Source organism: Anabrus simplex, chromosome 6 (genome assembly GCF_040414725.1).
Source record: "Anabrus simplex isolate iqAnaSimp1 chromosome 6, ASM4041472v1, whole genome shotgun sequence".
NCBI lineage: Eukaryota > Metazoa > Arthropoda > Insecta > Orthoptera > Tettigoniidae > Anabrus > Anabrus simplex.
The window spans coordinates 29,245,653-29,259,194 of NC_090270.1; the positions used below are offsets into that span (position 1 = coordinate 29,245,653).

The following is a 13,542-nucleotide window of genomic DNA, read 5'->3' on the forward strand; positions in this document are numbered from 1 at the left end:
GTCACCTCCGTATAGGCCATGAAGGTCCTTGGAGGAGTGGAAGGTAAAGGCTTCCATCATTGTTAACCTCGGCACGTGATGGGGTAGAGTGGTTAGCTCTACGCCCGGCCGCCTTTGCCCCCAGGAATTAACCTGGTACTCATTTTTGGTGTAGGCTGAGTGAACCTCAGGGCCATATGCACCTCCGGAAGTGGAAATCTCATTTCTTAAATTTTACGACTTCCTGACGGGGATTCGAACCCACGTCCTTCCGGGCGAACCGAGCACGCCTTTACCGCCTCGGCCAGGCAGCCCCTAAGGAATCTTTAGAATTTCCTATTTGTATCCCGATATTTGGGGAGAAAGAAATTGATGAGGCTCTATCCACTATCACGGATAATACGCGAGCTAGCTTCTGCAGTTAGTTTTTTTTAAGTAAGCGATCCTTCTGTTAATCAACTTAAAAGACAAGCTAGACTGTTTCATTTCTACGATAGGGCTAGGGACCTATTGTCTCTAAAAAAGAAGAATTATCTATAATATGTACAACAATCAGTTTGCGGTGATAAAAATGGAGGAGTTTGAAAAAAAAAAAAAAAAAGAAGCAGCAATCCATAAAAGAGTGAAATAGGGTGCACTTTGTCCCCCTCTTTTTCAATGTTTATATAGAACAGGCTGTAAAGGAAATCAAAGAGGAATTTGCAAAGAGAATCACAATCCCAGGAGAGGAAATCAATACTCTGAGATTTGCCGATGATATTGTTATTTTATCTGAGACTGGAGAAGATCCGGAGAAATTGCTGAATGGTATGGACAGACTCTTGGGGAAGGATTACAAGTTGAAAATATAAGTTCAAAACAATAGTAACGGAGTGTAGTCCTATGAAGTTAGGCGATGCAGGAGATATTAGATTAGGAAATGAAGTCATAAAGGAAGTCGACGAACATTGTTACTTGGGTAGTAAAGTAACGAACGATGGCAGAAATAAGGATGACATAAAATGCAGATTAGCACAAGCAACGAAATTTGCTCGCTTCGAACATTGATATAGGAATTAGAAAGACGTTTTTGAAGCCTTTCGTCTGGAGCGTGCCATTGCATGGAAATGAAACATGGATGATAACTAGGTCGGAAAGAAAGAGAATAGAAGCTTTTGAAATGTGGTGTTACAGAAGAATGGTGAAGGGAAGATGGATAGATCGAGTCACAAATGAAGAGAGGAATTGGTGAGAAGATAACGATTTGGCTAAATTTGACGAGAAGAAGAGACAGAATGACAGGGCAAATCTTAAGACACCCAGGTCTAGTTCAGTTCGTGTTTGAAGGAAGTGTAGGCGGTAAGAACGGTAGGGGTAGACCAAGGTGTTAATATGACAAGCAGATTAGAACAGATGTAAGATGTAATAGTTACGTAGAAATGAAAAGGTTAGCACAGGACATGGAGAGCTGCATCAAACCAGTCTATGGACTGATGAGTCAAACAAGAACTGAAACTGGTTGGAAATAAATAGATCTTTTTTTGTTATTTGCTTTAGGTCCCACTGACTGATTTTATTTTTTCAGCTTTTGAAGGAGGCGAGGTGTACCTTCAAATAACACCGGACTGAGCCAGGATCGAACCTGGCAAGTTGCGGTCAGGAGTCCAGCACCTCAAGGAAATAAATACATAATAATAATAATAATAATAATAATAATAATAATAATAATAATGGAAAGGTGTGGTAAATTCAGTTGACGAGCCCATCGGTACACTGAGGCGAAACGTTGGTTATTTCGCGATTGAAAAGGCGTAAATAGCATGAATGTATAACATTTCCAACAAATAAAATTAAATTAAGGTTTCCTCGTAGAAAAATATATTTTAAAATATTAATATATTACTTTTTCGTTCCACTAACTAGTTTTATGGTTTTCGCTGACGGCGGGGTGCTGAATTTTTGTTCGTAAGATTTATTTTATATGGCGGTAAATCTAAATCTAACAATACGGGATGGGCTTATTTGATCACCGGGAAGTACCACAGGACTGCGCCGGTATCAAGCCCTTCACCTTTAGATCAGAAGACGAGCGTTCTACTGTTCAGTCATTCTCAGGCCAGCAATGGCAGGATGTAGTAACTTACTATAGCTTCGTAAATCGTCTTGGTTTCTAACAGACAGGTTATTTTTATCTGCTCTTTTAATATGTGAAGGATATATCGTGAGGATTTTAGCGAGACATCTGGGTGAGAACCTGTTGAGACGGAGAAGAACGCCCATTTCTCAAGTGTGTGAACTCGCCAGATGTTGCAGTATCGATGGCGAGCGCTGTACCACGCGAACACTTCGCGGCACGCGGCGGGAGTGGGGAGGGGGCTAAGGCAAGGAGGGTGGGGGACCAGCGGGCTGTCAGTTGCTTTCTGCTAGCCGCGACGTTCGGACGGTACATCGGACATTCTTCAGTCGCACCACGTGTTTTCTGTCAAGCAGGCTTTGTGTTACCTACAGCCGCTTCCTGACAACAGTGTTTCCTCGTAAGGTACGTGCCGACTATTTCATTTGTTCACAGGAGTAATTTGTTTTTCACACGCCTGGATGCTACCTTGTAATCTCAGCTGTTTTTCATTTCAATCAACAGATCCTTGCTAATTCTGATAATGTATCCTTCAAGGGGATAGCCCCTTTCATGAGGACTGTTTAAACTGTATCACATGAACACCTGTTTGAAGTATCGGGAGTATTTGATTGCCATTCTTTGAAAAAAAAAAAACGTCTCGGCCCTCTACATTAGTTTTATTTAACTTACCATCGTTTCAAATAAATTTTCACTTCGCTTTGGGGATAGTTTTATGTTTTGTTGATTCTAAAGAAATTAATCTACAGTCCCGTGAGTCGTTCAAACCGTTTGCCTTATCCCTCTTCATCTTCTCCTGCAGGAATGGGTCACTTAGGACCACGCGGAATCAACATTTGTTGAGCTTTCCTCCTTGTCCAATAGTTCATTTTCCTCGATTGTTGTGATCTCTGTTCCTCCGACCAAGTACAGTACGTCGTGTTGGTTTCTTCTTGTCTTCCTCAAATCCCCTTGTGTGAAAAATTTTCCTCTTGCATTTTTATCCTGCAGATCTGGTGATCCTAATTCAGTGAGGTCTTTCTCTACTTGCTTATACCATATTGATCTCGCACGTTTGATTTGATAGAAAAATGTGTATTCGATAAGTAAGTCTGTTGTTATTCATCTTTCCAAATGGCTTAAAAATTTAATTCGTCACAGTCTCATCGTATCAGTAAGTTTAGATATTTTGAAATCTATTTCTGAGTTGGGTTTGAGGCAATGTGTTCCATTTGCCTTATCCCTCTAGTTTATTGGAATCATAAATATTAATGATGCAGTTACATAAATAGGATGTTGTATTCTTCAATATAAACAAATGAAGTCCCCTACAATCAGCCTCTAGAGGTCTAGGTAAATGAACGAACAGTTCAAGTCCTTCTTAATTCGGTCAACTAGATTTTTCTTTGATCCAAATAAGAGAGTCAAGTCCTTCTCATTTAGAACTTACGCTAATTTGAAATAATCCATTTGGCTGGTTACGTGTTATGAATGAACGGATCAGTTTACTTTTAATTCATATATAATACCATCAAAATAATCGTAAACAAACATGTCAACATTATAATTGGTCAAGATTCTTCTCTCTTTCAACACCATCGTGAAATGGAGGAACTAGTATTGATCCAGCTCTTCGTAGAAGTGAAGGAGGCTTTGGTTCTCTTGACCTGTGTAACCTGTTGGTTTAAAGAGGCATGCTTTGTTTCCTGCTTTAATAAGCTATCCTTTCAACTAACGCATAAGCGCTTTCGGAGTAATACATGTTTTGTGTATCATTTGGGAGGCAATACATAACTTTAGTTGAAAGGCATTTTGCTTCTTGTATGACTTGGTATAAGAACTTCATGTGTGGGTCACATGCCATGGATTGATGAGGTGCTAATATTCAATCTCCGTGACAGTTCGTAATATTGCCGCATAGAGACGTGTGCGCTGTGAAGGCAGTTGTTTGTTGTTAGAACCAGGACTCTGTGTGTGTGTGTGTGTGTGTGTGTGTGTGTGGTTTATCTCCATGACGCATGCTCACTGCCATTAGCACATAGAACCTGTGAATGTTTGTACTAGGAAAGTGGAAGACTCAATCTCATTAATATGAGATAGCACTCGCGATACTCGCTTTTGCACTCCTGAATTTATGTTATTCTGTCAGCGATGGATGTGGATTGGGAAGAGAAATGCCAACCTGGAAATGTGGGGAGTAAAGCTATGATTATTGCAAAATGCTTTCCGTCCTCTTCGGCAATGCAAATCAGGCCCGAGGAAGCACCTCACTCTCTGAAGGGAAAGTGAAACCGAAATGGGCAGTGCTCATTGCGGTCGCAGGTACGCAGCAAGTGAATATAGTAAAGAAATTAAAAAACAAAGCCAGGGTGAGTGACTTAAAGGTAGAGTACTGGCTTTATGTAATCAGTCGGCGCCATCGTTCCTGGAAAAGTATAGAGTATTTCAAGGCACTCTATTATTATTATTATTATTATTATTATTATTATTATTATTATTATTATTTATTATTATTATTATTATTATTATTATTATTATTATTTCGTCATGCCCATTCGTAGAGCGCTGCAGTCGCTTAATTGCGGCCAGTATCCAGTATTCAGGAGATAGTGAGTTCGAATACCACTGTCGGCAGACCTGAAGATGCTTTTGCGTGGTTTCCCATTTTCACACTAGGCAAATGCTGGGGCTGTACCTTAATTAAGGCCACGGCCGCTTCCCTCCCATTCCTAGGATTTTCCTGTCCCATCGTCGCCGTAAAACAAATTGCGAAAGAAAAAGCATTCTTAGAGCGCGTTCGAATTTGTTCATTGGCCTGATGACTTTTGCCTTCCGGTTCTTCCAAAATCTCTTCACGAAATCATTGTGCTGCCTCTTCCGTTCTTCTGACCACTTTGTATTAGTCCTGCTGCTAGTTTTCATAATAAATGTGTGTTTATTTACTGAAGTTCAGAAGACTTCGCGATTTTTCATAATGTGTTCCCTGATGTTCTGTTCATTCAGTCCCCTCTTGTATTCTCCAGCAAATTTATTCTCATGTTTTGGAAATTTATTACATTGAATAATCGTCCTGTGAGTCTATTACTATCCATCCTTAAAATGTGTCCAAAAATTTCAAACGTCTCCTCCGTTCAGTGTTGATGAAACTATCTGTGTGACTATAGAGGCCTGCAGTTCGACCTTTGATCCAAATTCCATTTTCTTGTGTGGGACGGAAAATTATTATTATTTTACAAGTTGCTTTACGTCGCACCGACAGAGATAGGTCTTATGGCGACGATGGGATAGGAAATGGCTAGGAGTGGGTAGGAAGTGGCCGTGGCCTTAATTAAAGAACAGCCCCAGCAATTTGTTTGGTGTGAACATGGGAAACCACGGTAAACCATCTTCAGGGCTGCCGATAGTAGTCAGTCCGTCAGTCTGGTTAGTGTCTGTTAGTTTACTAGTATGTAGTCAAAAGTAAATAATTTTAAATTGTATAATCACGCCGTGCTTCTGTGCGATTCGAACCTCCTACCTCGAGCACTGTCCACTATCACACATCTCCCCACCCGTTTGCTATGTGAGCTACTGCGACACTTGACTACGGTGCCCACTTCCCAGCCTATACAGTACTGTGCGTCCACCTCCTGTGTTCTGCGTACCTGCGTTCATTCGAGGTACTCATAATGAATTAATAGTGACGCTCACGATTCCTGCCGTCTTCTAGCCCGTAAATACACATCTCGTTATATTACCCCGATTTAAGGAGAGGGGCCGATGTCTTTCAGATTGTAGTAAATGTGAAGGGGTGAACAGGATCGCAAGGGGATGGTGGACCACCCGGTATAAACAATAACTGTAAGATTACAGACTAATTAATGGATTTTGTTTTAAAAATTAAATAGGTTGTACGGGTTGAATAAAACATAAATACGTACTGTATATGCTTCTATTTTTCGGGGTTTATATTTTGACAACTTCACTGTGTCCGCCTCTGTGGTGTAGTGGTTAGTGTGATTAGCTGCCACCCCCAGAGGCCCGGGTTCGATTCCCGGCTCTGTCACGAAATTTGAAAAAGAGGTACGAGGGCTGGAACGGGGTCCACTCAGCCTCGGGAGGTCAACTGAGTAGAGGGGGGTTCGATTCCCTCCTCAGCCATCTCGGAAGTGGTTTTCGGTGGTTTCCCACTTCTCCTCCAGGCAAATGCCGGGATGGTACCTAACTTAAGGCCACGGCCGCTTCCTTCCCTCTTCTTTTTCTATCCCTTCCAAACTTCCCATCCCCCACAAGGCCCCTGTTCAGCATAACAGGTGAGGCAGCCTGGCGAGGTACTGGTCATCTTCCCCAGTTGTATCCTCAGACCCAGAGTTTGAAGGTCCAGGATACTGCCCTTGAAGCGGTAGAGGTGGGATCCCTCGCCGAGTCTGAGGGAAAAACCGACCCTGGAGGGAAACAGACTACGAACGAACAACTTCAGTGTAATGACATCCGAGTCTTATGATACTAGATTATCCGACATGCTTTCTAGGATGCAAAAGTATTAATGATTTCACTGATATCGTATTCGATGTTGAAGATAGCACAAACACCCAGCCTTCGAGCCTGCGGAATTTACTAATTAAAATGCTCAAGGTCCTCCTCAGTGCGATTAGTTGCCATTCCCGGAGGCCCGGGTTCAATTCCTGGCTCTGCCACGAAATTTGAAAAGTGGTACGAGGTCTGCAACGGTGTCCACTCAGCCTCGGGAGGTGAAATGAGTAGAGATGGGTTCGATTCCCACCTTAGCCAACCTGGAAATAGTTTTCCGTGGTTTCCCGCTTCTCCTCCAGGCAAATGCCGGGATGGTACCTAACTTAAGGCCACGGACGATTCCTTCCCTCTTCCTTGTCTATCCCTTCCAATTTCCCCCCCCCCCCGCTAGGCACCTGTTCAGCATGGCAGGTGAGTCCGCCTGGGCGAGGTACTGGTCCTCCTCACCAATTGTATCCCCCGACCCAATGTCTCACGCTCCAGGACACTGCCCTTGAGGCGGTAGAGGTGGGACCCCTTACTGATTGTGAGGGAAAAACCAATCCTGGAGGGTAAACAGATTAAGAAAGAAAGGAAGATAGAAAATACTCAACCCAACCGGGAATCGAACCCGGGACTCTTTGGGCCAGAGGCCACCACGCTTACCATTTAGCCGGAGTAAATTTGTTTCCCGAGATGGGGTAGGTCTTTTCAGGCACATCTCCCAATCAAGGTGAGCTGCCTGTACCATTTTAACCACATACCAGCCTTCTTGCCATTTTTATATCTTTGGCAGTACCGGGAATCAAACCCGTGTCACCAAGGACGGCAGCTACGGAGGAGCACAGCCACTGTGTTGATCACAACCACCACGTCCCTCCCCACTCACAATGTTTGTGTGTTTACCAGTCCCTAATAATCGATACACATGCTTGTTGCTTTTAGCCTGCGGTGAGTGAGGATGCTCATTTCTCATTCAGTAAACATTACTGAAATCCAGAGTTGCGAAGTACTTGAGTAAAAAGTAATGCAATTCATTGAAATGAATATCGTTTTTTAGAGTAATTTTTACTTGTAATAGTTACTTTTCACAAAATGTAACTTCTACTCGTAATTTATTATTATTGTTATTATTATTATTATTATTATTATTATTATTATTATTATTATTATTATTGTCTGCTCCTGTGTAGTAGTGGATAGTGTAATTAGCTGCCATCCCTGGAGGCCCGGGTTCGATTCCCGGCTCTACCAGGAAATTTGAAAGTGGTACGAGGGCTGGAACGGGGTCCACTCTTCCTCGGGAGGTCAACTGAGTAAAGGGGGTTCGATTCCTTCCTCAGCCATCCTCGAAGACGTTTTCTATGGTTTCCCACTTCTCCTCCAGGCAAATGCTGGGATGGTTCCTACCTTAAGGCCACGGCCGCTTCCTCCCCTCTTCCTTGTCTATCCGATCCATATTCTCACTCCCCACTAGGACGCCTAGCCAACGGCCGTAGCCGTGTTGAAACACCGGATCCCGTGAGATCACCGAAGTTAAGCAACATTGGGCGTGGTCAGGAGTTGGATGGGTTACCACGCGCTGTTGGTGGGGGTAAGGGAATGGAGGAGCGGAAAGGAACTGGCCACCCTACCGTACGTAAACTCCGGCTCAGGAACGCCTCTGCGGAGGTTCGGACCTGCCTTCGGGTAGAATAACCCTTACCTACTAGGACGCCTGGGCGAGCTACAGGTCCCCCTTCCCAATTGTATACCCCGACCAAAGTCTCACGCTCCAGGACACAGCCCTTGAGGCGGCAGAGATGGGATCCCTTGCTGAGTGCGAGAAAAAACCAACCCGGGAGGGTAAACTGATTAAGAAAGAAGGAAAGAAAGAATTATTATTATTATTATTATTATTATTATTATTATTATTATTATTATTATTTAATCAGTTTACCCAGGGTTGGTTTTCCCTCGGACTCAGCGAGGCATCCAACGTCTACCACCTGAAGGGCAGTGTCCCGGAACATGATATATTTGGTCGAGGATACAACTCTGAAGGAGAACCAGTACATCTACCAGGCGTCCTCACCTGCTATGCTGAACAGCGGCCTTGTTGGGGAATGGGAAGATCGGAAGGGATAGACAAGGAAGAGGGAAGGAAGCGTCCCTAACCTTAAGTTAGGTACCATCCCGGCATTTGCCTGGAGGAGGAGTGGGAAACCACGGAGAAGACACTTGGAAGATGGCTAAGGTGGGAATTAAACCCCCCTTCTACTCAGTTGACCTCCCGAATCTGAGAGGACTCGTTCCAGCCCTCGTAGCACTTTTCAAATTTCGTGACAGCCGGGAATCGAACCCGGACCTCCGGGGGTGGCAGCTAATCACACCAACTACTACACCACACAGAGGCGGATTCCTTGTAATTTATTTGTTGAAATAAAATTGTGATCGTTAAATCTGATTAATCGATATACATCGCACCGGGCGAGTTGTCCTTGCGCTTAGGGGCGCGCAGATGTGAGCTTGCATCCGGGAGATAGTGGGCTCGAACCCCACTGTCGGCAGCCCCGAAGATGGTTTTCCGTGGTTTTCCATTTTCACACCAGGCAAATGCTTGGGCTGTACCTTAATTAAGGCGATGGCCGCTTCCTTCCCACTCCTAGCCCCTCCCTGTTCCATCGTCGCCACAAGACCTATCTGTGTCGGTGCGACGTAAAGCAAAAGAAAAAGCTTGTATCTGGAAACTTAGTTGAAAAAAATTCACTTGTTGCGACTGTTTTTTTTTTCAATTTGCTTTACGTCGCACCGGCACAGACAGGTCTTATTGAGACGATGGGATAGGAAAGGGCTAGCAGTGGTAACGAAGCGGTCGTGGCCTTAATTAAGGTAGGCCTACAGCCCCAGCATTTTTCTGGTGTGAAAATAGGATACGACGGAAAACCATCCTCAGAGTGGGGCTCGAAACTCACTACCTCCCGGATGGAAGCTCACAGCTGCGCGCCCGTAACCGCACGGGCAACTCGCCCGGTGTTACGGTTGTTGGATCAACGGACTGGATGGTGCTGTTTTCTAAATACCAAGCGTTTTACCATTGTAGTCACATTAACTCTCTTTCTGTACTTCGTATCATTTATGTGAGAGCAGAAAAGGTACACTCACGCAGGTATGTTGTCGCGAAAGGCATTAAACTCAGTATTTCCTTTCTAGAAATTGTAGACCGGGTAAGTTGGCCGTGCGGTTAGGCCCGCGCGGCTGTGTGCTTGCATCTGGGAGATTGTGGGTTCGAATCCCTCTGTCGGCGGTCCTGAAGATGGTTTTCCGTGGTTTCCCATTTTAACACCAGGCAATGCTACGGCTGTACCTTAATTCAGGCCACGGCCGCTTCTTTACCACTGCTAGCCTTGCCTATCCCATCGTCGCCATAAGACCTATCTCTGTCGGTGCGAGGTAAAGCCACTAGCAAAAGAAGGTAATGAGAATTTTAGGCTATAGGGGATGTTATATACACAAAAGTTGATCAGAGACGTGGATTTGTGATACATTCATGGAACTTCCTTGAGCTAAACATGCCACTCCATCTGATTCTTCACCCATATCACTCTTCAATTTATTTTTCACTTTCCCTATGCCAAGATACTTCGGCTAGTTTATCTTTCTCAAGGCAGGGCAGTTGATGTTCAGTTTCAAAGAAGGGATTTCAGATCCACGACATTTTCTCAATCAGAAGCAGAAAATACGGTCTGCGTGTGGATACTAATAATTCCAAGTGTCTCACAATTACATAACTTACACTGCCCTGTAATATTTGTTTATTTTTCGTCTGCTAACTTATACTGTCTATCGGGCAAGTTAACAGTTATATATATCGTATTCAAGTTCCATAGCAGTGAAGACATTGTTCCTAAACATAGTATAATGGTCTATGAATTTTGTGTGCAATAACATTTCACTCTTCAAATCCTTACATTATTATTGCGGACCTCTTGGATTATCGTCGCGGCTGCCTTAATGTTCGATTGTAACATTTTGCATTTCACACGTAATTTTAGATCATTTGTAAATGTATGTACGTTGGGTATTCAGCCCGAAGGCTGGTTTGATCCTCCATAGCTCCGCCAACAGTTGTCATATATAGCCTAGGAGTCACTGAAGAGGCATACTAGGGAAATGAGGAGTGAGGTGCTTTCCCGTTACTTTCCTCACCGAGCCAGAAGTTGGTATTACGTATCAGTCTGCCAATCCCATTGAAATGCATGCACCAACCGACCCTATGAGCGACATTTTCATACCATTCACAACAAGGACTTAATGCATTAGGAATGGCATTACTAGCATCGCTCATACCTCGGTCACTTTCAGATTGTGAAAGCCAAGGATGAGACTGAGACAGGTCAATGAAAGTAAAACATTTATTCTAGCCCATACCAGAAGACATAGTGCTCTGTGAACACTACATCTCACCAGGAAAACCACATTTTAATCACATGTACATGATAGCTTAAGACATCGATAGCCAGTCAATCAGAGAAATTATTTTAGGTCTCTTCCTATGACCGAGAGCAATTGGATGAACACTATACACACAACGATATTCTTCACCTCTAGGAACCGACTCATTACACAGTAATCGTTTGCGGAAGTTGCTGTATGTTTATTGATCAGCGTAGACAGGCCTGTATTCCTGACACAAGGAAGGAATGTTGCTACTTTACCCTCGACACTCCCTACAATCAATAGTCATTTTGTTGATACTAAGATGATTTCAAATTCATCGACGCAGCGCTGTATATGAACCGATTACTTTCACAGTCATTTGCTTCCGCACTGAGTAGGCCTACAATGTAATGAAATAGCGTATGACTTTTAGTGCCGGGAGTGTCCGAGGACAAGTTCGGCTCGCCAGATGCAGGTCTTCCAATTTGACACCCGTAGGCGACCTGCGCGTCGTGATGAGGATGAAATGATGGCGACGACACATACACCCAGTCCCCGTGTCAGCGAAATTATCCATTTATGGTTACAATTCCCGACCCTGCCGGGAATCGAACCCGGGACCCCTGTGACCAAAGGCCAGCACGCTAACCATTTAGCCACGGAGCAGACGTCCAATCTCTCCCGGTCTTAAAACGTAGTTCTGGACATGGCTGTGGTGATTATTGTTTCGAGGGGAAGTAAAAGTAGACAACCATCCTCTGTTAACTCCAATCAGAGAAGAAAGACAAAATGTCTGGCCCTTCGAAGACATAAATGAAAACTCGGAAAACTAATACTGCCGGAGTAGAAAGAGAACAAGAGTGGACCATCAGATAGAAAAGATGAAAGCGAGACATCTAATAAGGGATTTAGCTCGGGACCCTCCTATTCGCCAACCCAGGCCGCCGAAATTGAAAACCCCGGCGAGTTACAACAAGATAGTTAGTTACTTTTAATTCTAATCGTAGAACCGAGCGACTGGTTGCGTGGTTTGAGTCACCGAGCCGTCAACTTGCATCCGGGAGATAGTGGGTTCAAACCCCACTGTCGGCAGCCCTGATGGACGGTTTTCCATGGTTTCCAATTTTCACACCAAACAAATGCTGGGGCTGTACCTGAATTAAGGCCACGGTCGCTTCCTTCCCGCTCCTAGCCCTTTCCTATACCATCGTTGTCATAAGACCCTTGTCGGTCCGATGTAAAACAAATTTAAAAAATATCTATTCGAAGATTAAAGAAAAGTAAGAGATCCAATCTTTTGCAAAGTGAAGGCATAGGAGAAAGAAAAATAAAATCGATAAAATGCATAGAAAATCAAAGAACCATGGGTAGAACAAGTTAGTATAAGTAATGCTAGGCAGGATTTTCGGGATCTCTCTGCATGAGCGGTTGTAGACGCTTGCACAGAAATGGTGTCCCGATATAAACAAAGCATGGCCTCCTCGCTTAACGCATTGCTGCAGGTGGACGGCCCGCTACAAGACTGTAGTGCCTGAAATGTGCACAGTGATGGATGTATAGCAATACACACACTGTGCCTTCAGCACTGACCGTTCACTCTCCTCCCCTCCATTTCAGTACTGGAGTGGGGCAGTGTTGATTGTTTATGTCTGGACACCATTTCTGTGCATGCGTGTACAACTCCCTTAGGAACGTTCAGGAGAAAAAACGGGTTACTGGTAGAGGTTGATTACTGCATTAAGGGGAAGGGTGTTACTACTACTGTGTAATCATCCTCTCTTAATACTAATCAGAGGAACATATGGAACAGGTCGGAAGTGAAATTATCGGCAATCTAAAGGGTAGGACCGAGAAGGGCGTGCAGACCAAAGTCATCTTACACCTCACAAAACTAATACATGGGGGTTGGGAAAGAACACGAGTTGACCAAGATCGTATAGGAAAGAGGAGGCTGGCACAACGAAATGGAAGCAATGCCAGGCACAGCTATGGCCCCGTGGTTCTTGAACACCAGCTCGTAGTGAGGCTCTTAATTGTCTGAATTGAACCAGTGGATGTATTCATTGCTGTTATTTTATGTAACTCACGCAAGATGTATTGATAAGAACTCGTACAGTGCATGCGAGCGTTGTTGGAGATTTATGATTTACTTGCGTGTTCCGTACATGTTGGTGCGTACACTTGAGGATAAAGTGCAGTGTTATCAGTTGCACGCTGCTCTCCAGTCTTGCACTTAATTTCTGACGGATCCGTAGCTGAGACTTGCAGGACAATGCTTACCCTTGTCATGCAGAAACTCTATGTTTCACTTATAGCATTTATTTTTGTAGAAATCCACAGTAAGATTTATGATGATGATGATGATGATGATGATGATGGTGGTGATGATGATGATGATGATGATGATAGAAATAAGATAAAATGTTCCTTTATATTGGCTTAAGATCTCAACAAGTCAATGTTCGAGTTTAAGATAAAAATATGACGTAAGGGATCTTCTCTATTGAAAAGCTGGAGAAGTATGTCCTTTTAATGTCTTGAGGATATACTTAAAATGTTAG

The 13,542-nt window shown here is 43.7% G+C and overlaps 1 protein-coding gene across 1 annotated transcript in view; it reads left to right on the plus strand.

Annotated features, from left to right (window-relative positions):
* Positions 1-2,385: 2,385 nt before the first annotated feature.
* Positions 2,386-13,542, plus strand: part of LOC136875434 (KH domain-containing, RNA-binding, signal transduction-associated protein 1) — a 1,072,163-nt gene continuing 1,061,006 nt past the window's right edge. Inside the window, exon 1 of the mRNA XM_067148988.2 lies at positions 2,386-2,497. The gene's annotated coding sequence lies outside the window, so the exon portion shown is untranslated. The remainder of the gene's footprint in view (positions 2,498-13,542) is intronic.